The 22,387-nt window shown below is 53.2% G+C and overlaps 1 long non-coding RNA gene across 1 annotated transcript; it reads right to left on the bottom strand.

Annotated features, from left to right (window-relative positions):
* Nucleotides 1-5,624: 5,624 nt before the first annotated feature.
* LOC134758691 (uncharacterized) lies at nucleotides 5,625-10,474 on the bottom strand. Its single transcript, XR_010134138.1, has 2 exons — nucleotides 9,394-10,474; nucleotides 5,625-6,133 (listed from the first exon to the last, which is right to left on the bottom strand). It is a non-coding gene; the product is annotated as an uncharacterized lncRNA (long non-coding RNA).
* Nucleotides 10,475-22,387: the final 11,913 nt, after the last annotated feature.

The following is a 22,387-nucleotide window of genomic DNA, read 5'->3' as shown; positions in this document are numbered from 1 at the left end:
AAATAATCCCGGCAGGAGGGGTAAGTGGACAGAGGAACAGACAAAACAAGGGTCCACATGCAGGTGATTGCGCAGCCAGCTTCGGTCCAGGGGTTCACTGTGATGTTTTCTTTCCTTTTGAATATGTATAAATATGCCCATCATAAAAGTATTAAAAATTTAAAAAAAACTAAAATAAGAAAAAGACAGATGATCAGGCAGAAAATCAACAACAAGTGACTCCGTGCCGTTTGCAATGGCAAAGTCCTGGGAACAACATCAGAGTCCACTGGCAGGAGGAGGAAGTAGGGAGCTGTGATGTGGTCCATCGTGGAGTACTACATAGTGGTGAAGATGAACAAACTACAGCCATGCGGAGTTAAATCGGTGACTCATGAAATGTGACAAGCTCTGGACAAGAACAGGTACTGCCATACCATTTTTCAAAGCTGAAAACCAACCAAAACAACGACATGTTGTTCAGCAAATACACAAATGTGATAAACATTTTTTAAAGCAATGAGATCATGGCACCAAGTCCAGGCATGGGTCCCTGGTGTGGGACCCAGCAGGGCTCAGGCAGGCAGGCATGGGGGTGCCAGTCCTGTCCTATCCTCAGAGGGAGGGTTTCCTGGGGCCTTCATCACAATGTGCAAACACGTGTGTTACAGCATTCCTTTGCATCAAATATGATATTTGCAAATAAAATAAAGACAATTATTGTAACGACACACAGAATCCCAGAGTCTTTCTTAAAGTAAAACCAGGTAAAATTTTCTTAAAAGTAGACCAATTATATTTATAAATGGGACATTTTAGTCTTAGGAAAAGATAATCATTCTACAAATGGGTCATTGTTGCTTGAGAGAAAGTGTGAGCACAGCCCATGTGGGGTCACGGGGTGGCTGGACGGACGCGCAGACACATGCTCTGCCAGCCTGTGGAGCACGGCCCCTTGCCAGGGTGGAGTTCCAGTGTTTGTGAAATGTTAGAGCATAAAATTTCCTAAATGACTGTTCCTGTGGAAGCACATCAAGATATACACGTGAAACTAGAACCATGTGCTAAGTGTCTTCATTTTTCAAGTCAGCAACCTGGCAATGGCTGAGACCACAATCCTTGTTGCCTCCAGGGCGCAACCTGCTCTGGGCTGTCACAGTCCCTGGGGACTTCAACTCAGAAGATCCCTCAACTTTCTGGAAGGTTCCCCTCTCAGAAGATGACTTGGTCCCGTCTCCATGCGTGCGTTCAGACCTGTCTGCTGTGTGTCCACATCTGCAATGGCCCTCCCGGCGAGAAAGCTGCGGTGGACTGGGAAGGACATGTCATGTGTGGGATTGCTGCATTCCTGCAGTCAGGCGATGCTTACAAAAATGACAGCGATTGTGGAGTTTAACTGACCAAGTGTTCAGAGCATGAAACTGAGTTTTAGCGCAATAGTCAACCAATCTCTACAGATCCCTGCTCAGCACAGACTCAGGGCCAGAGAAGATGTCCAATGTGCCCCGGTCCCCAGGGCCCCTGGCGATGGCCAGCCCTGCCCCCCCCCCACTTGCTGCTTGGCTCAAGAGTGGCCACCACAGCTTATCCTCTGTCCTCCATCTCCCAAGGCACCTGGGGCACCCTGCACTGTGTTCCCTGAGCACCAGGTGGGGTCTCCCAAGACACTGCCCCCTGTTTCTCCTAATGTCCTGCACAAGGTCCAGTTCCCATCCCCTGCTCCCGTCTCCCCAGCCTCACTCCCTGACCCCTTCCAGTAGGGAAGCAGGTTCGCATCCAAACACACTGCACCCCAGAACACTTGTCCCCAGGTGGCCAGACACCCTCCACTCTCAGTCAAGGAGGGCCCTGAGGATGGTGTTGTCTTTCATCATGGCGTTGTCATGTTGTCTTTCATGAGGATGACACGAGAAGGAAAAGCCCGCCAATACCCTCTGAGAAGCTGTCATGCCCCTTCCTCCACTGCTTCCTGCTGCCCTGGCCCAGCCTGGGTTCAGCTGGGATCTTGCACAGCAGATGCTCCTGACTCACATCTAAATTTCCGAGCCCATCACCCCATGCCAGATCCAAGGCCCCCAGAGGCCCTCCCCTCTACCCTTGAAAGAAAGTCCACATCCCTCAACCTCCAAGAGCCCCAGGTCAGACCCGGCCATCCTTCCTGGCACACATCCCCCTGAGCCCTGTGCCCCTGGCCTGCAGCTGAGCTCATGTCTCCCCATGGGCAGATGTCTCCTTCTCACCTTTGTGCAGCGAAGCCTCCACGCACAAGCACGTCTGTGCCACACAGAGACCACTAAGATGAACCCAGAGAACAGTGTTTCCTTTAGTTTGTGTGCACACGTATGCATGGACATGTTTAGGCAGATATGCATGTGTGTGCATGTGCAGGTGTGCGTGTAGATGTGGGTGCCTTGTGTATGCATGTGTGGTGCAGGTGTGTGCACGTGTGCATGTGTGTGCAGGTGTGTGTGTGCAGATATGCAGGTGTGTGCTCATGTGTGCAGTTGTGTGCACGTGCCTGTGTGTACAGGGGTGTGTTTGTGCAGGCATATGTGCATGTGTACACAGGTATGCAAGTGTGTGCACATGTGTGCATGGGTGTGTGCGTGTGTGTGTGTGCAGGTGTGTGTGTGCAGGTGTGTGCGTGTGCAAGTGCGTGCTATGTGGGCTGGATGTCTTCCCTGCCTCCCCTCCCCTGGAACTTTGGGCTGCTGTGGGAAGCTCCAGGTTTCCTGTCTCTGTAGGATGGTTGGCCTGGCTTGAGCCCAGACCGGGGGACCTTCCCAAAGCCTTTCCTTCCCTGCACATCCTCTGCGGGAGGACAGTGTCTCTGACCCAGCGGAGGGGACAGCCCAGCTCACCCACAGAGATGGTATGGTCTGCCCAGGGTGCATTTGCAGGTGCAGGCTCTAGAGCCACCTTGGAGCAGGGCTTGGAAACAACACCAAAGCCTCTCTGTGGAGGGTGGGGAACGCAGCGGGCCAGGCCCCCACATGCTGTCCCAGAGGACTTCTTCCTAATAACTCCTGACTCCCGGCTTGGGGTGTCTGCTGTGAAGCTTTTCCACCCAGAAACACATCTGCCAACACCGAGGCCACAGCCTGGCCCTTGCCTGTCTTCTTCCTGACCCCAGGTCAATCAGCTGGACAGAGCTGCTGCAGAGCATTCAAATTCATCACTGAGGGACTAGGAGTCATTGGTGCAGAAGTCAGAGTCTGTTAGCCCTGTTGACAACATCCTCAGGATAGAAGGTGCAGGGGGCAAAACCGTGGTGTGGTGTGTGCATCGTGTGCACCCATCTGTGCCTCCCCTGCCACCGTCAGCTCCACCGTGGTGTCGTGTGTGCATCGTGTGCAAATCTGTGCCTTCCCTGCCACCGTCAGCTCCACCGTGGTGTGGTGTGTGCGTCGTGTGCGCCCATCTGTGCCTTCCCTGCCACCGTCAGCTCCACCGTGGTGTGGTGTGTGCGTCGTGTGCGCCCATCTGTGCCTTCCCTGCCACCGTCAGCTCCACCGTGGTGTGGTGTGTGCGTCGTGTGCGCCCATCTGTGCCTTCCCTGCCACCGTCAGCTCCACCGTGGTGTGGTGTGTGCGTCGTGTGCGCCCATCTGTGCCTTCCCTGCCACCGTCAGCTCCACCGTGGTGTGGTGTGTGCATTGTGTGCACCCATCTGTGCCTTCCCTGCCACCGTCAGCTCCACCATGGTGTGGTGGGTGCGTCGTGTGCACCCATCTGTGCCTTCCCTGCCACCATCAGCTCCACTGTGGTGTGGTGTGTGCATTGTGTGCACCCATCTGTGCTTTCCCTGCCACCGTCAGCTCCACCGTGGTGTGGTGTGTGCGTTGTGTGCTCATCTGTGCCTTCCCTGTGATGTGTGCATCATGTGCATGTTGGCTTCTCTGGCTGGAGGTTCCTCTCCAGGATGGCGCAAGCAGTGTGTCCTCACCATGGCTTTTCCAACACCTAGGAGAGCTCCCGGAACCTGAATGGGGATGAAAAGTGAGTCTTGGAGCAAGGAAGAAAGTGTGTCCCCCATGAGAGAAACGGCGGCAAGCAGCATCAGAGCACGGCTCCCTTCCCTTCTCTCCTTCTGCTCTTTAGATTTCAAAGGAATTGGCCCCATGGGGTGTGGGAGAAAATGAACCTCTATTTTCCCATGAAAGTTGCCTAAAGTACTCTGCCTGATTTTCAAAGCTAACCATTCTGTCAACAACTAGAACAAGGCCAGGAGGTGGGACAGAGCCTCACATCCCCCAAATTGAAAAGAAGAAGAGCTTCAACAGAGTGACCAGCACAGACCCCCATGCCCTGGGCTTCCCGGGCAGCTGAGTGACCAGCACAGACCCCACACCCCGGGTTTCCAGGGCAACTGAGTGACCAGCACAGACCCCACGCCCGGGGCTTCCCGGGCACATGAGTGACCAGCGCAGACACTCACACCCTGGGTTCCCAGGAAGCTGAGTGACCAGCACAGACCCCCACATCCTGGGCTTCCCAGGCACATGAGTGACCAGCACAGACCTGATGCCAGGGGCTTCCCAGCCAGGCTGCCAGAACCCACCATCTACCATCAGCTGCACACATAAACCTTTTCCACTGGCAATATTTCAAGGCCTTCTTTTTCTTTCCTCAGCACGGAAACCATCAGGAAAATGTTCTGAGTCATGGGGTGATGACCTCAAAGTGTGTTTGTCTCGGTTTGCAGCCTGTTTGGGTGAGCACCAAGATAAACTGCAAATTGGCTAAAGCTGCTAATAAGCAGGCACTCTGCCATCATCACTGTAAGGATGAGGTGTGTTCAGAATCCGCGGCCCCTGTGCCCCACATTCCTTCAGCAGGTCACTGACTGAACTAGCTCCATACACAGGTCCTGCGGCTTCTGGTGAGCGGCACTGCCCTGGATGCTGATTTAGGGCATGCCCAGCATGTGCCAGGCAATATTTTGAGGCCTGTCCACTAACAACCCTGGCAGTCAGCTGTGGTCTTACAGTCCCGTTTTGCAGATGAAGACACTGAGGCCCAGAAAGCACCACTTGTCCTCAGATCAGACACTTGGCAGGTGGCAGAGCCCACGTCAGACACAAACTCACCACCAGGCTGGCCCACTATAGCCAGGTCCCAGAGGAGGCTGCCCGCCCAGCACTGAAGCCCTCCCCTCACCAATTGCATGCTGGTGCTGGCCCTGCCCCTCCTGCAGCTCCAGCCCGCTCTGACCACGCAGTGCATTCTAGACCTAATTCGAGTAGGGCCCAAGGCACCCCCGCCGTCTATAGTGTAGACATCTGAGGTCCTTGTTTTAATCCCCAGGAAGAGGTACACTGAGGAGGAGGAAGAGTAACCTTCGTCATTTTATTTCCCGCAATTGCCGAGCGTGGCCTGGAGACAGTTGCCATGGGGAACGGGGAGGGCAGCCTGCCTGGTGCCCCTGCAGGAGGAGGCGGGTGCAGGCCTGTATTTTATTTCCCACTATTGCCGAGCGTGGCCTGGAGACAGTTGCCACAAGGGACCGGGAGGGCCACCTCCTGGTGTCCCTGCAGGAGGAGGTGGGCACAGGCCTATTTTAAGCAACGGTGTAGTGGGGCTCCTTGTTACAGCAGCCTCCCTTCACCCTGACTAATAAATGGAACTGGAATTCAAAACAGGGAACTTGTTCATTAAATTCCTGTTAAGAAATTCAGTATAACAAACTCACAATTATCCTGAACCCAAAAGGCCCCAGGGCCTGAGTCATCAGATTTCTCTCCTGTGTGGAATCAAGGCTTGCTTTGATGGACGGCCGAGCGCTCACGAGAACCATTTGTGTCTTATTCCTGGGGCTGGAACATGGCAGTGTCCGGTTATCAATGACCATGTTTGAGGCAGCCTTTTCTATTTGCACGAATTTCCTGTTGCTGAATAACAAATTTCCATGAGCACAGGCGCTTCGAGTAGCACCAACCCTCAGCTCAGTTTCCGCAGGTCAGTGGCCTGGGCATGTTGCAACTTCACTTTCGGGTCTTAGCAGGCTGAATTCATGGCACCGGCCAGGGCTGTGAGACTTCTATGGGCTGAGGGCCACTTTTCAGCTCCCAATTGCTGGGGGAATTTTCTTCTGGCAGTTGCAGGACAGAGGTCTCTATGCTCCTTCCTACTCTCAGCTCCTGGAGGCCGCCTGCCTGCAGGTGGAGAAAATCGTTTTTAGAGGGTCCATGTGATTAGGCCGGGCCCCCAAATTATCTCCCTACCGTAAGGTCAACTGCTTTGGGATCTTAACCCCATAACAAGCCCTCCCAGCCGACCTGGAATCCTGGTGAACAGCTGGGAGGAAGTGTGTGCACACCAGGGCGGCAGTCATGGGCCATCTCAGAATTCCTCCAGCTGCTCCACTCAAGAAACACTTCCATTCACAAGCTAACACTCCGCAGTGCCCCCCAGTAATGTTCTGAAGGAATTATCAATCCCCCCAGGAAAACAGACTCAAAAGAGATGTGGTGTACAAAGGCCACCCCGCAAAGAGAAGGGTTCAGGGCTGGCAGAACCTCCCCCTGCCCCTCACTCCATGGCCACACTGATGTGGCTTCAGCTTAGACCATTTTCTCTCTTCATTGATTCAATTATTCATCCATTCAATGATTATTTATTGAGCCCACGACGTGCCAGGCACCGCTCCAGGGACTACGGGAACTGCGGTTTAAAAGACATCAGTCCTCACTGTCATGGGGACCTCTGCGCCGGACACGGATGCCTGGATGAATGGGAGGCACTCACAGTGAAGCTAACGGGGCCCAGGGAAGGACCAAGCCTGAGGGAGTAGAAAGGGGTCAGGAGGTGCAGCGTCGCTAACCAGACAGAGGCCACTGAAGCTTCAACATCCGCCCCCACCCGACGACCACAGCGTGTCCGGAATACGGTGGCGCAGTCGGAGTTCACAGCTTGCCCCCTACGTGCCGGGCCTCAGGCTAAGGGCTTATTACATTACTTCTGATCATCCTTTGAGATGCCTCCTACCTTTGTACCACATTACAGACTGGAAGAACAACTCAGAGCCTGAGCGCCTTGGGAAACCCACGTGGGGAGAGCTGCCACGACCACACGGGTTCAGCTTCAGACCTGACATCTCCTCCTGGCTCCTACGAGAGCCTGGAGTCATCAAAGACTCAAAGGTGCTGAGTAAAACCATGCCCTTGTTTTGGAACGTGTCCACCCAGGGCTTCTATATAAAATGCTTATCGAGCCAGGATATGTATGTGACTAAAATCTTCTAGTCTGTGTTTCTACAACGCCTTAAGTGAATGAAGGAAGGCCCCTAACAAAGTGGCCCCAGAGCTGGGAACTATGGGGCCTGCACGGTGCTGGCTGCGGGGACCTCTGTGGCCAAGCATTGCAATGGGGCAGCGGCACAAAGGCCCTGGGGTGGGAGTGTGTTTGTGGTGTCCCGGCCGCAGAAAAGGACAGTGTAGCTGTAGAAGGGGATGGGCAGCAAGGGCCACACCCTGAGGGCTTTGCACGCCTCCTACTGGGTTGAATTTTACGCTATTTATTTATTTATAGAATCCGTGCCACCCCTCTTGCCTGGGAGATGAGGAACCCTGTGAAGCAGGCAAGCCAGGCTTACTGTTTGGATGGATGGCAGCAAGTGGCCTCAGGGCGACTGGGGAAGGCCCAGAGGACCCGGTCTTGGTGCCCTGGGACCTGGGCATTTACCTCATTGTGTTGAAGCAACACTTAATACAGTCCCTGCAATATGTGAACCTCAGACCAGATGTTCCTTCCCCTGTTGGTGGGAGGCCCTACACCCTCACCTCCCCATCACCCCCATCATTACTGCCATTATCATCATCACTCCCATTATTACCACCATCCCCCATCATCACCCACCATCACCTTCATCACTGTCACCCCCATCATCATCACCCCCATCATCATTGCCCACATCATCACTGTCACGTCATCATCATCACCCCAACATCACTGTTGCCCCCATCATCATCACCCCAACATCACTGTCACCCCATCATCATCACCCCAACATCACTGTCACCCCATCATCATCACCATCACCCCAACATCACTGTCACCCCATCATCACCATCACCCCAACATCACTGTCACCCCATCATCATCACCATCACCCCAACATCACAGTCACCCCATCATCATCACCCCAACATCACTGTCACCCCATCATCACCATCACCCCAACATCACTGTCACCCCATCATCATCACCCCAACATCACTGTCACCCCATCATCATCATCACCCCAACATCACTGTCACTCCATCATCATCACCCCAACATCACTGTCACCCCATCATCATCATCACCGCAACATCACTGTCACCCCATCATCATCACCCAACATCACTGTTGCCCCCATCATCATCATCGTCACCCCAACATCACTGTCACACCATCATCATCATCACCCCAACATCACTGTCACCCCATCATCACCATCACCCCAACATCACTGTTGCCCCATCATCATCACCGCAACATCACTGTCACCCCATTATCACCCCAACATCACTGTCACCCCATCATCACCCCAACATCACTGTCACCCTATCATCATCACCCCAACATCACTGTCACCCCATCATCATCATCACCCCAACATCACTGTCACCCCATCATCATCACCATCACCCCAACATCACTGTCACCCCATCATCATCACCCCAACATCACTGTCACCCCATCATCACCATCACCCCAACATCACTGTCACCCCATCATCATCACCCCAACATCACTGTCACCCCATCATCATCATCACCCCAACATCACTGTCACTCCATCATCATCACCCCAACATCACTGTCACCCCATCATCATCATCACCGCAACATCACTGTCACCCCATCATCATCACCCAACATCACTGTTGCCCCCATCATCATCATCGTCACCCCAACATCACTGTCACACCATCATCATCATCACCCCAACATCACTGTCACCCCATCATCACCATCACCCCAACATCACTGTTGCCCCATCATCATCACCGCAACATCACTGTCACCCCATTATCACCCCAACATCACTGTCACCCCATCATCACCCCAACATCACTGTCACCCTATCATCATCACCCCAACATCACTGTCACCCCATCATCATCATCACCCCAACATCACTGTCACCCCATCATCACCCCCATCATCATTGCCCCATCATCATCACCCCCAACATCACTGTTGCCCCCATCATCACCCCAATATCACTGTCTCCCCATCATCACCCCAACATCACTGTCACCCTATCATCATTGTCACCCCAACATCACTGTCACCTCCATCATCATCATCACCCCAACATCACTGTCACCCCATCATCATCATCACACCAACATCACTGTCACCCTCATCATCACCCTTAGCCCCCTTGCTTCCACAGCCACTTTGCAGCAGGTCTTGTGTATCCTCACCGGGTGATCCGCGAGCCCTAATGCGCCGGTGATCAGGGAGCCGGGACAGAGGCAGGTGCACAGCGGAGCAGCGTCTGGGCCACCAGGGTCCCTGGGGAGGGCACTCCGACCCCAGGCGGTGCCCAGGAGGGGCGCCCAGGCCCTGGTCCTTTGATCTGTAGGATTTCACCACCCGAGGTCCAGGGAAGCGGGGAGGGGCTGCAACCGCAATTCTTCAGAGATCTTAGAGGTTGTTTGGGTCAAGATTGTCCCAGGACCCTGCCTGGCCACCCTGGGAGCCTGAAGGAAGGGCAGGACCCGAGAGTCTGAGTTTTCGCCAAGCCCCCAGACGGGGAGGGGGTTCCATCCGCAAACTGAGCACCAAGTCCCCAGTGTCCATCTGCAAGTTGAGCAAGGCTTTAGGAAGGTGTCAGGAGAGGAGAGTCAAAAAACGTGATCTTCCCTGAGGTCAGAAAAGTGTTCTCATGACCGGAAATAAAACGAAAACCCCCCTCTCAATTTGAAGTGAAATCCCTCTCTCTCTCAGCCTGCAGCCCGGGCCGTGGCTCACCCTGGGGCAGAGGCCGGACCTGAGCATTTCCAGGAGAGCTGACGCCCTCATCCCCCACTCATGGAGCAGCCTTTGAGATAACCCCAGCTTCCACGGAGCCTGTTTTCTTAGTGATAACTAGGAAAGAAAGCAGGCCAACGAGGCACTTCCCCCCATTGTTAGCCCTTCTATCGCTGCCTGAAAAACCGGCGCTGCCCTCCCCACAGGGCCTCAGCAGAGCGATGTGCAGCAGGAAACTTCAGCTTCCAGAAGGTGCCTCCAGCAGGTGAGCCCCGGGCTGGGGGCCAGGCCTCACAGGTAGCCGGACTCCCGGGCCTGCTCAGAAGAGGGTCAGACCGATGCACAGACAGCATCACTGCCTTCCTCAGAGGAAGGAGAGGCTGGAGCGGATCCTCACGGCGGAAGCGGGGCGCTCAGCAGGGGGCGGGGCGGGGCGCTGCGTGGCGTCACCTGCTGGCGCCCCACGCTCGCCTGAGCGCCCTCGCCTGAAAATGAAAATGGCGGCCTCCTCCACACTCCGCCTGGCAGGGCAGCTTCTTCTCCCTGAAGAAGCTCATTCCGTGTCTGGAGCTTGCTGCCAGCTGGAACGTTCCTGTGGTTTCTACCTGCAGATCTTGGCTCATCGATTGGGATCGTATAGAAACTAGAGTTCCTCTCCCACATGACAGACTCTGAAACACAGTGAATCCCCAGGATGTGGGCGACTGTCACGGATAAGCATTCACTGGGTATCGGCTCTGTGGGGGAGACTAGAAGTTTCAAGAATGAGTAAGAAACCCTCTCAGGGAAGGAGAGTATGTGGCTTCACACAGACTATGGATGGGTAGACAGAGATGACAATAATGATGACAGACGCACGGTAGATAGACAAATGATAGGTACATGGAACGATGACAGACAAGTCATGGAGATATGATAGATGATGATAGATGACACTGATGAAGGACAAATATAAAGTTGAAAGGGCTGCGGCAGGGCCTATGTGAGGTCCTATGATGACCCCTGGGAAGAGCACTCTGCTTAGTCCAGGAGCTCAAGGAAAACCTAATGGAGAAGATGAGACCTGAGCTAAGCACCTTGGCCTGGTCTCGAAACAAAAAACAGTAACAACAAAACACCCTTGTTCTTTCACGAAACAGAGAATTCTCAACAACCTGGCCCTCTTCCTATTCATTCATTCATTTCTGAGCTTAATACCGAGAACTCCTTACCACCTGCTGAGTGCTACGAGCCAGGTGTCTGTGCAGGGCCGAGGGCAAGACAGACCCCAATGGTGCCCACAGGTGCTGCCTGTCTGCGGATGGCATAGGCAACCCAAGGCCACAGTGGGGCGCGATAACTCAGTGGTGAGGGGCAGCACAGGCCCAGGCATTCACAGGGAGCGACACACACCCAAAACCGGGGGCCAAACCGGGGTCCCTGGAGAAAGTGGTTTCTTAGCACAAACTAAATGATGAGAAGTCAGTGAGAAGGGTCATCCAGACCAAGATGAGGGGCCAGAAAAGGGCATGTGGAGCTGAGCAGATAAAGGAGGCTCAGCATGGCCAGAGTGCAGAGGCCAGGAAGCCCACCCAGGGTGAGCTGGACGGGCGGGAGGGAGACCATGGGAGCCAGTCAGGGGTCAGCTGGATGGACAGGAAGGAGAACCATGTGGGACCAGTAAGCACAGGCAGAGAGACCATGGGGACCAGTCAAAGGCGAGCTGGATGGGTGGGAGGGAGACCATGGGAGCCAGTCAAGGGTCAGCTGGACGGATGGAAGGAGAACCACGGGGGACAAGTAAGCATGGACAGGGAGACCACAGGGACCAGTCAACGGTGAGCTGGACGGCTGAGAGGGAGGCCATTGCTGCAAATGGGCTGAATTTATCTTAACGACAATGGTTATCTGTGGAAGGGATCAAGTAAGGGAGTGACATGATCAGACTCTTGTTTGGGGGACTCACTGTTGCTACAGAGTAGAAAGTGCATGTCATTAGGACAAGCCTGAAGGGAGAGGAGACAGCTCCCACAATTATCCAGGCCAGAGAGGAGAGGGCCTGCAGGACGTGGAGAGGATCCGTGTCATGGAATTCGCAGGGTTCTGCTTGGATATGTTGAGTCGCTGTGTCCTGTAGACCCTTGAACGTGTCCTGGAGTCCTGTATCGAGAACTGGCGAAGGAAACACATCGAGAGTCATGGACATGAGATGACCACGAGGTAGAGGGAAGCCCTGGAGGGAAACCCACAGGGAGAGGCAGGGAGGCCCTGGGCTGATGCTCAAGGCTGCCCAGGTGGGCAGAAAGGCTCAAGGAAGCCCGCAGACTCCCCTTGCAGTGGAATGCCCCAGTGAGGGCCCAGCTGCAGTGCCGCCTGGGAGAACAAGAGGACAGGGTGACACAGGGAAGAAGCTGCCCACCAAGACCATGGGGCTCTCCCGATGGAGGCGTCCAGCCCCCACCCCCTTTGACGGTGGCATTTGAAGTCAGTGCTGCCAACAGAGACACCACAGAGGTGGGAAAGTGGAATGCGTGGAGGCCCGTTTGTGTGGCAGCATCATGGGTGTAGCCCCAAGGATGGCTCTAGGAGACCCACAGGCCAACACGATCCCTGCAGCGGCCCCTCTCCCCAGGCCACAGGGCCTCCGCATCTGAACACCTGTGTGGCTGGTTCCCCTCTCAGGGAAGGCTCTTTGAAATATCTGAGGTGGCCTCTGCCTTCTTGATAGTTACAGGGAGGGAGGAGGTTATTTGGAAGATGGTGACCACAATCTCAAGAGCTACAGAGGTCAAAAGCCTGGAAAGCAGCCATTGGGCTGGGCAACCAGAAGGTGTGGGTAGCGTCAGCCAGGGTAGGCCGGGGTGGGTGTGGGAGCTGGGCTGCTGCGTCCAGGACACAGCGGAACTGCTGCGGCTCTATCAAGAGGTTGGTTTTGTTTCTGTGGAGGGAGAGAGATGGGGCTTCTCTCAGGAGCACGTCCCGCCAGCCCTGGCCTCTCTGAGCGCCGCCTCTCTCGGGCTGCTGCCTCCTTTCAGTGCCAGGGGCAGGGCTGAGTCCAGCCCCAGGCACAAGTCACTGGCCCAGTCAGGGCAGGGCATGAGCTGTGTTGGTGCCAGCCATAGAGCCAGGATCTGTTTCCTCTGAGAAGCAGAAACCGAACCCCATGGCCTAGGCTCCTGGTGGCTCAGGTGCGGTGACCCCAGAAGCTGACATTTCAGTGGGCGAGATCTGTGCCCTGGGTCATCCAAGCTTCTGCACGTGGCCAGGACCTCCTGGGCCTCCTCTGTGCCCATCAGTTCCCACCCTCTATGGGGGCTCCTTGGTGAATTTTCAGGCAAAATCAACCCTTCGGTTCTGAGCTCCACTGGCCACTTGCCAAGGGGCCCAGGGGACAGCACCCTTCTCCATCTTCTCTCCTCCACACGCGTTTCTGTAAGAGGCCCTGGGCTGGGGCTGGTGTTGCAGGAGTGTGAGTGTCTCTGACAGGACTGAGAGTCACCTCATGTCTCCGCATGACAGAGGAGCCAGGCTGGTTTCAGAGGTGAACAATCACTGGATTAGTGCAGCCCCATTTCAAAAGTGTTCATTTAGCTGATTTCCATAACCCGAAAAGACTTTTCAACTCATGACAACCTCGGAACGTGGCCTTTGTTCGTCCCCTGGCCCTGCCAGCGAGAGGGGAAAGTGTGCGGTGAGCAAAGTTGAAATGACCAGCGGAGATGAAATGTACCATCCTGCTGATCTTCCCTACCCTGGGTTTCTCCGCAATTGGTTTTTTGTTTGTTTTTAATTTAGTCACCTGCCTCTGGGCTGCGGAAAGGCCTGTCCACCCTGGATGGCTAATGTTATGCATCCACTTGGCTGGGCCACAGTGCCAGTGTTTGGCCAAACAGGTTGCTGTGAAGGTGTTTTTAGATTAGATCAGTATTTAAATCAGTTGACTTTGAGTAAAGCAGATGACCCTCCGAAGTATGGGTGGGCCTTGTCCAATCAGGTGAAGGACTACAAGAAAAGACTGAGGTTCCTGGAGGAAGAAGGACTTTGGCCTTCAGAGGCCTTTAGACTCCAGCTGCAGTGTCACCTCTTCCTGGGTCTCCAGCCTGCCGGGCCGCCCTGTAGAATTCAAACCTGCCAGCCCTGACAATCACAGGAGACACTTCCTTAAAATAAGTTTCTTTCTTTCTCTCTCTCTCTCTCTCTGCCTCTCTCTCTTTCTCTCTGTCTCACACATACACACACACACACACACACACACACACACACATACACCCTGTTGGTTCTGTTTTTCTGGAGAGCCCTAATTTGATTCTCTTCAAGCCTTTCTTTTCTCTAAGCCACCTGTTCTCAAGCCTTCGAGCCTCCATCATGAGAAAGGGTTTCATTTCCTCATTCTGTCTTCTGAGCATGCTTCTGTGGTCCAGGCATCATCATCCTGTATCTTTTATTTATGATTGTGTCTTGGGACCTACGACATTGCCCAGCACATAGCAGATGATCAGAAACCATGGTTTGAATACCCTGAATTAATGCAGAAGTGAGTTAGCAGGCATCTCTGTGCCGGCAGTATTTTAGGTGTGGGGGACTCTTTGGTGAACAAGGACAACACAGTCCCATCCCCAAGAAACTGACGATGTCCTCGAACACAGCAGGCCCCAACCTTTTTGGCTCCAGGGACTGGTTTCTTGGAAGACGATTTTTCATGCACAGTGGGCGGGGGAAATGATTTCGGGATGAAACTGCTACCTCAGATCATCAGACTTTGATTCCCATAAGGAGCCCGCAGCCTAAATCCCTGGCATGTGCCATGCACAGTAGGGTTCACACTCCTCTGAGAATCTAATGCTGCCTCTGATCTAACAGGAGTGGGGGCTCAGGCGGGAACGCTCGCTCGCCCACCACTCACCTCCTGCTGCGCAGCCTGGACCCTAACAGGCCATGGATGGTACCGGCCTGTCCCCGGGAGCTGGGGGTCCCTGTTCTAACACACATCAGCCAAAGCTGAGCACAGCACTCCAGGTTTCGCCTGAGTGAAGCGTGGAGTGGCCGGTCACTACCTTTCTTCAGGATTCTGTGCATTCACTGATGTGACCCAAGCTTTAAGAGGGACGCAGGGTCCTGGAACCGCGTGCAGGATGGGAAGGTGGACCCGGCTGCCTTTCCGAAGGCACCTCCCAGGGGCGTTCTCGTCCACTCTACACAGGGCATAAAATGGCACCACAGCATGAATCCCCAAAGCAGTGGAGATGAAAGGAGCGCATTGAAACAACTTCTGTATCTTTTCCTACCAAAATACAGGCTTATGACACAATAAAAAAATAAAATTAGGAGCTTCAGATCCCATGAGACATTGTTCAACCCCATTTCCCACAAAGCCATAGATGCTGCCAGTGGCCACTAGACACAGAGCAGGGCCAGCGCTGGCCAAGGGATGCAGGGATGTGGCTGGGGGTCCCCACACTGCCCTGCAGGATCAGGAGACCTGAACGTCTTCCGTCCAGGATCCATATACAGAAGAGAGCATTTGCAAATGCATGTGGTGTGGAGAGAGATCCCCAAGCTGCTCAGAACCATCCTAATTCTCTTCCTCCATGGAAACTAAGTCCAGGGCATGGAGGCCTCCATGCCACAGAAGGTGGCCCTGTCAGAACCGGCAGTCTCACCTGGCCGTCAGATGATTCGTTCCTGTAAACTCAGTGCCCTCCAGACCAAGGCCCCCTTCTGTGAGTCTGAAACTACGTGGATACAGCACTCGGCTTCCCAGACACAGTGAGGAGCCCAGCCCTGGGCCACAGATAGACAGCACCCACAACAGGAGGGGCCCAGCAGGTCAGGAAGGAGGCATTTCTGGCCAAGGATACAATCCATGCATGGCTCCAGCCTCCACGAAGCCATCTTGAGGCTTCTGAGTTGCTGTTTAAAAGGACGGGGAATGATGTTCAGAATTAAAGGGTGGAAAGAGCCCAGCAGACATGGAGGGGTGATCCCTTCCCTGAAGAAAGAGGAAATGAGCCATAGGGAGCTGGGAGTGTGCATCCCAGGCCACATAAGCAACGTAAACAAAGAAGCCAAGTGGAGAACCTCAGAAGGACACTGAGCCACTGATCCCCAAAAAACAAAGGCACTAAAACAGAGTGGAAGCTGCAAGCAACCCAGGCCACAAGCAGGAGCTCAGGAAAGTTCCTAATTAAAGAAACTGGTAACTGGGAGTAAAATATGCAAGATTATACCAAAAGAATTGCACACCCTCACAAAGGAGCTCATGGTGAAAGAGACCCTCTCTGTGGGGCTCACAGTGAGGGAGACCCTGTCCACGAGGCTCACAGTGATGGAGACCCTGTCCACAAGGCTCACAGTGATGAAGACCTTCTCCACGAGGCTCACAGCGATGGGGACCCTATCCACGAGGCTCGCAGTGATGGAGACCCTGTCCACGAGGCTCGCAGTGATGGAGACCCTGTCCACGAGGCTCGCAGTGATGGAGACCCTGTCCACGAGGCTCACACTGATGGAGACCCTCTCCAGGAGGCTCACAGTGATGGAGACCTTCTCCACGAGGCTCACAGTGATGGAGACCCTGTCCACGAGGCTCACAGTGATGGAGATCCTCTCCAGGATGATCACAGTGAGGGAGACCTTCTCCACGAGGCTCACAGTGATGGAGAACCTGTCTAAAAGGCTGACAGTGATGGAGACCTTCTCCATGACGCTCACAGTGATGGAGGACCTGTCTACAAGGCTGACAGTGATGGAGACCCTCTCCACCAGGCTCACAGTGATGGAGACCCTGTCTACAAGGCTCATAGTGATGGAGACCCTCTCCAGGAGGATCACAGTGAGGGAGACCTTCTCCACGAGGCTCACAGTGATGGAGAACCTGTCTACGAGGCTGACAGTGATGGAGACCCTCTCCACGAGGTTCACAGTGATGGAGACCCTGTCCACGAGGCTGACAGTGATGGAGATCCTCTCCACGAGGTTCACAGTGATGGAGACACTCTCCAGGAGGCTCACAGTGATGGAGACCTTCTCCACGAGGCTCACAGCGATGGAGACCCTGTCCACGAGGCTCACAGTGATGGAGTCCCTGTCCACGAGGCTCACGGTGATGGAGACCCTCTCCACGAGGCTCACAGTGATGGAGACCCTCTCTAGGAGGCTCACAGTGATGGAGACCCTGTCCACAAGGCTCACAGTGATGGAGACCTTCTCCACGAGGCTCACAGCGATGGAGACCCTGTCCACGAGGCTCACAGTGATGGAGTCCCTGTCCACGAGGCTCACGGTGATGGAGACCCTCTCCACGAGGCTCACAGTGATGGAGACCTTCTCCAGGAGGCTCACAGTGATCGACACCTTCTCCACAAGGCTCACAGTGATGAAGACCCTGTCCATGAGTCTCACAATGATGGTGACCCTGTCCACAAGGCTCACAGTGATGGAGACCCACACTCTGATGTTCACAGTAAGAGACCCTCTCCACGAGACTCACAGTAAGAAAAACCCTTACCATGTCCCTCCTTTCATGACACTGCTCCATTTTTGTCCTCCATGCCCACCCTCCTTGTCCTTCATCTTTATCCCTAATCCACGTCCTCATCCAGTCCCTCCTCTAGGTTCCTCCTTCACGTCTTCCCTTCCTCGTCCTCCCCTGCCCATCTCCTTCCTCCACGTCCTCCCCGCACGTCTCCCCCTTGCATGGTCATCATTGGAGGTCACCCTTTCCAGATTTGCTCCTCCGTGCCCCAGGCTCACTAAAGCTTTGCACAGGAAGAATTTCTCTTATGGACTTTTTGGGGAAGGGACAAGAGAAAGCAAAAAGAAGGGACTCTTCCACCCCAGGCATCCCCTGCAAACTTCTCTTCTGATCCCCTTTCTTCCATCAACATTTTGGAATTCTTGCTGAGCTGCAGAGCAGGAATGATGTTCTCTCCTTCTTAGTTCTAAGAGATGAGCACATTTGTTTCCCGTGAATCCCAGGAACGTTGTGTGTGGTGTGCACCCCAGTTTTTGAGAAGGTGAATTCTGGACGGAGGACCTGGAAGAGGAAGGGACTCTGGAGGGTCTGACACAGGGCAGGGACGCCTAGACCGGGCCAGGTGTGAGCCCTCTGTCCAGGGCCTCAGTGACAACTGGCGTCAGGAATAAAAAGGACAATGTTCAGGGAAGGCCCCCGGAATGTGAACAGGACCCCCGATGGGCTGGCAGCACACTGGACAGGCCAGCAGGACATCGATGGGCCACAGGCCACTGTAACTCTGACTCTGGAAATGAGAAGTAGCCGAGAGGCCTGGGCATCAGCACTCGGCTCCCTCCTTCCCCTCCGCCCACCCCCCCACGCCCTCCTCCACCACACACCCTGGAAGCTGTGACCGGCAGGCCCAGCTGAGGTGGCCGCCGAGGGTCGCCGGCCCGGCATACCTGACAGACGCTTTAATCTTCTGTTTGAAGAATGGCTTCTGCTCAGCTCCGCTCTTCAAACATCTGTTTCTCTTTAGAAAGATGGAGGCATTTCCAGTGGCGCTGCCTGTGCCATGCTGGGGACTGTTTAAACGGCACCCACGTTGTTTACATTGTCCTTTACAGCCAGAGAGGATTTACAGCAGGCGGCTGGACATGCATCTAAGCTCTGTAAAACAGATCACTCATTTTGAAAAGTGAACAGCTTAGCTTCCTAAACACATCCTTTTTGAAAGGAGGTATTTACTTTATTAACCCATAAAAAAACATCTAAGGAGGACGAAGCTCCTGGAGCCGTTCAGGTTTCAGCACCTTAAAACCACCGAAAAGGAGCAGATTTCTGGCTTTATCACTTGGCCTTGACACCTCCCTGGATGCGCTGCTGCTTGGCTGGCTGGTGGCAGCAGCCCAGGATTCCTGTGCTCTAAACAACACACAAACTCTCCACAGCAGAAGGCGTCTGCATCCAGTGTCCTGGAAGATGGAGTAGTGGTAAAGACCTTTGAGAATCTTAAAGCAAGATGACAATCTGAGCTGCATCTGAGAAATGAACTCGTCCAGGAAGGACTGAGGGCAAACGACAGGCGTGGCCAGGTTGTGATGTTTCCACCTTCAGGACAAAGCGACTCCTCCCTGCAGCCCACACAGCATCTGAAAATCTCTTTGTTTATTGGGTTCATACATTTACTGAAATAAATGTTTCATTTGTCTTCATCTCCCCAAAGTGTGACACCTCCTGGGTGTGTGATAAGCGTTTGTTGAAATAATTCCTCATGACTTACCACACTCAGGTGAAATGGGAAAACCAGGAGGTGCTTACAGGTTATAAATAATCAGAGGTTATCAGGAAATGGGCTCCTTTGTTCTACATCCATAAAACTAGACATTTAACCATGGTGAAAAGAAAGAAAAAGGTTTTCTTCTGCTGAGCGCATTCTGCCTATCCCCATAAAGACTTGAATGGCACTGACGATGTCTTGGGCCAGAGTTGAACACACACAGGCTCTTACAGAATCCCCCAAATCCTCTGTGTGGTGGGGTTACCTTCATCCTACAAGGGCTCAGAGCAGTGAAGGTGACAGCCTAAGGTCCCACGGCCAATCACAGACAGAGTAGAGATTTGAGTTGCCAGCCCATGGCTGGTACCCACTGCACCCAGGTGCCTCTCACAGAGACCCCACCTCGTCTACCCTTCATCACCCTGGGAGGAGGACAAAAGATGAGCCTCAGAGACATGAAAGACATTATTTCCCAAGACCATACAACTGGCAATTGGAGGACACAGGACTCTACACGTTGTCTTGATAAAAAAGTTTCACTTCACTTCTAATCAAACTCACCAGGCTTAAAATATGTAATACAAATTTCTTTCTTTTTTTTATTTTTTGTTTTTTTTTTGAGATGACAGAGTTTCACTCTATCGCCCAGGCTGGAGGGCAGTGGTGTGATCTCAGCTCACTGCAACCTCCACCCCCCAGGTTCAAATGATTCTCCTCCCTCAGCCTCCCAAGTAGCTGGGGTTATAGGCATGCACCACCATGGCTGGCTAATTTTTGTATTTTTAGTAGAGACGGGGGTTTGCCATGTTGGCCAGGCTAGTCTTGAACTCCTGACCTCAAGTGATCCACCCACCTCAGCCTCCCAAAGTGCTAGGATTACAGGTATGAGCCACTGCACCTGGCTTAGAAATTTCTATATCTGGAAATGTAGTTCGGTTAAATTTTTTTTGGTTCTGAGAAGTAGCCCTCCTTTTCTTTTAAATTAGCCTTTCCCTTAAATTAGTAGATAATGGATCTTAACCATTCTACCAAATAAGCTCCATTTTTTCCGCTAATTGATACAGAAGGGCACAGAGGCAGGGGCACGGAGGTCTCAGATCTTTAAGGCCTTTGGTTGGTGACAAAGTAGGAATGCAGGACTCTGGGATTCTTAGGTCATGCTCCCGGGCAGCTGCCATTGTAGACAAGGGGCCCAGAATCCAAGCGTGCATCAGAGAGCCATGTGCGGAAAGAAACGAAGTCGGGAATCGCCTGGCTGCAAGCACAGGTGGCCTCGCCCTTGGGAACCAGGTGGAGACACTCAGATGCTAGAATATTACTATCCTTTCTTCACTCTCTCCTCTGCCCTCCTATTCAGCCGGAGGAAGGAAAACCTAAATGCAAAGATCTACCTTGGCGAAGATCTGCTCAGTGTTAGTCACAGCCCTACGTGCCCAGCTTATGCAGAACATGTTTTCTTTAATTACATACGTGGTGAACACCACTGACACTGGTATGTTCAAACACGTCTTGTGCCCACACCGCTCTCTAAGCAGTGCCAACTGACTCCAAACGGAAAACCCGGTGTTTCCCTCATAGAGCTCTGAATTCAGGGCCACTATGCCCCGCTTTCATGGAACTAGAATTGGACACTCTTGTGTAAACACATTCTATCCAATTGTCCTGAAAACGAGAGCACCTCTTCCCCAAAAGTCAGAAATAAAAGTGCATTCCTTCTTTTCAATGAAACAAAAGTCTGTTTCACAAAAAAAGGGCTGCAAATAAAGGCTTTCTCACATTGACATATGGCCAGATGACAGGAAGAAGCTTTCCAGTGAGATTCAGCGGGGAAGGGAGGCAAGATGCCTTGGTTCACATCTTGGTTTACATCTCTCCAGTACCTAGGTGTGTGCATCTGAGCCTGCATTTGTGCTCCTGCTCTGGGCCACACTTAGAGCAGTCTTGCCATTAGAATTAATTTACTCAAAGCTTCATTTTGTCTCCTGGGATCATTCAGCTAAAAGTCCAAGGAGAGACGATCTTTTAGCTGTCCCCACGTGGGTCCTTCCTGACCTCAGCCAGGGAATGCAGGACCCTTGGTCAACAGTACCACCAAGAGGTAACGAGGGCCATGCCACTCTTTCTAAAGGAGGGGGCAGAGGCGGCTGGCAACAAATGCTCTCAGCAGTTGGGACAGAGAAGACGCTGCCCAGAAGCAGACAGGAGTCAGGCAATGCCTCCCACTGCGTTTCAAGCTTTGCAGGAAATTGTGAGTCTTGGAAGACCTGCGACTCAGTGTAGGGTGAGCCTAGCAAAACTCTCTGGGACCACCAGGAGGAAGCACTTGGTCCCTGGAACAGAGGGCAGAGACCCCCAACAGTGCAGTAGGTGCTCCTGTGCACCTCCATCCTGGTGGCCCGCCGCCCACCGGTGGACACGTGCACGGACACCGTGCACACCCCCAAAGCAGGCCGCGTTTGCCTGCAGAATCATTTGTTCCAATTGGGCTTATTATTGTCATTGCCTTATGTATCTAGATAAGCCTCATTATGAGAAAATATGCATGTGAAAACAGAGGCATTATGTCCATGTAATCTAAGCTGAATGCTTTGAAAAGATACCATAAAGAAAATTCACTAAACATGTACACCCGTTTAAGTGTGGATGAGACAGCTGTAAATAAATGGAAAATTCAAAAATCATTAAAATCAAGTGAGATTCTGCTTGAGTCATTTACATGTGTCAGCAAGGTTTTGCTACATCTAATTCCTTGGTTGACCTGGTCGTTTCCAAATGGATTCATCTGGCCTTAATGGCTGAGGTAAATAGATGGTCAGATGGTGAAATGGTTGAACAGTAGGAAAGATAGATGACTGGATTCAGTAATGAGCTAGTAAATTTTCAACAACCTGCTCTTTGAAAAGAATAGAGCCCTGACTTGTAGTATTTGCCAATTTCCACGGTGAAAATGATCCCATCATGGCCAATTTCAAGCCACCAACCTGAAGCCTCTGAACTTCTCTAGAGGGACTGGAGTTGGGAAGACATGTATACAGCCTGCCTGGAGAGCAGGGGCCGTGGCTGTGGCACCCACAGCCAGATGAAGGGTGGGGTATGGACATGAGTTCTGGAGCAGCGTCACTTCAGGGCTGCACTGAAGGACCTCAGGTGATGACTGAAGGGCTCCAGCCCCTGGCAGCAGGACCACATCAGGTCTCCCCTGCATGCTGCCTCGCCTGGCTGGACCACA

Source organism: Gorilla gorilla, chromosome 5 (assembly GCF_029281585.2).
Source record: "Gorilla gorilla gorilla isolate KB3781 chromosome 5, NHGRI_mGorGor1-v2.1_pri, whole genome shotgun sequence".
Lineage (NCBI taxonomy): Eukaryota > Metazoa > Chordata > Mammalia > Primates > Hominidae > Gorilla > Gorilla gorilla.
Note: the sequence above shows the minus strand (reverse complement) of the source record. Positions and strands in the feature narration are given on the sequence as shown.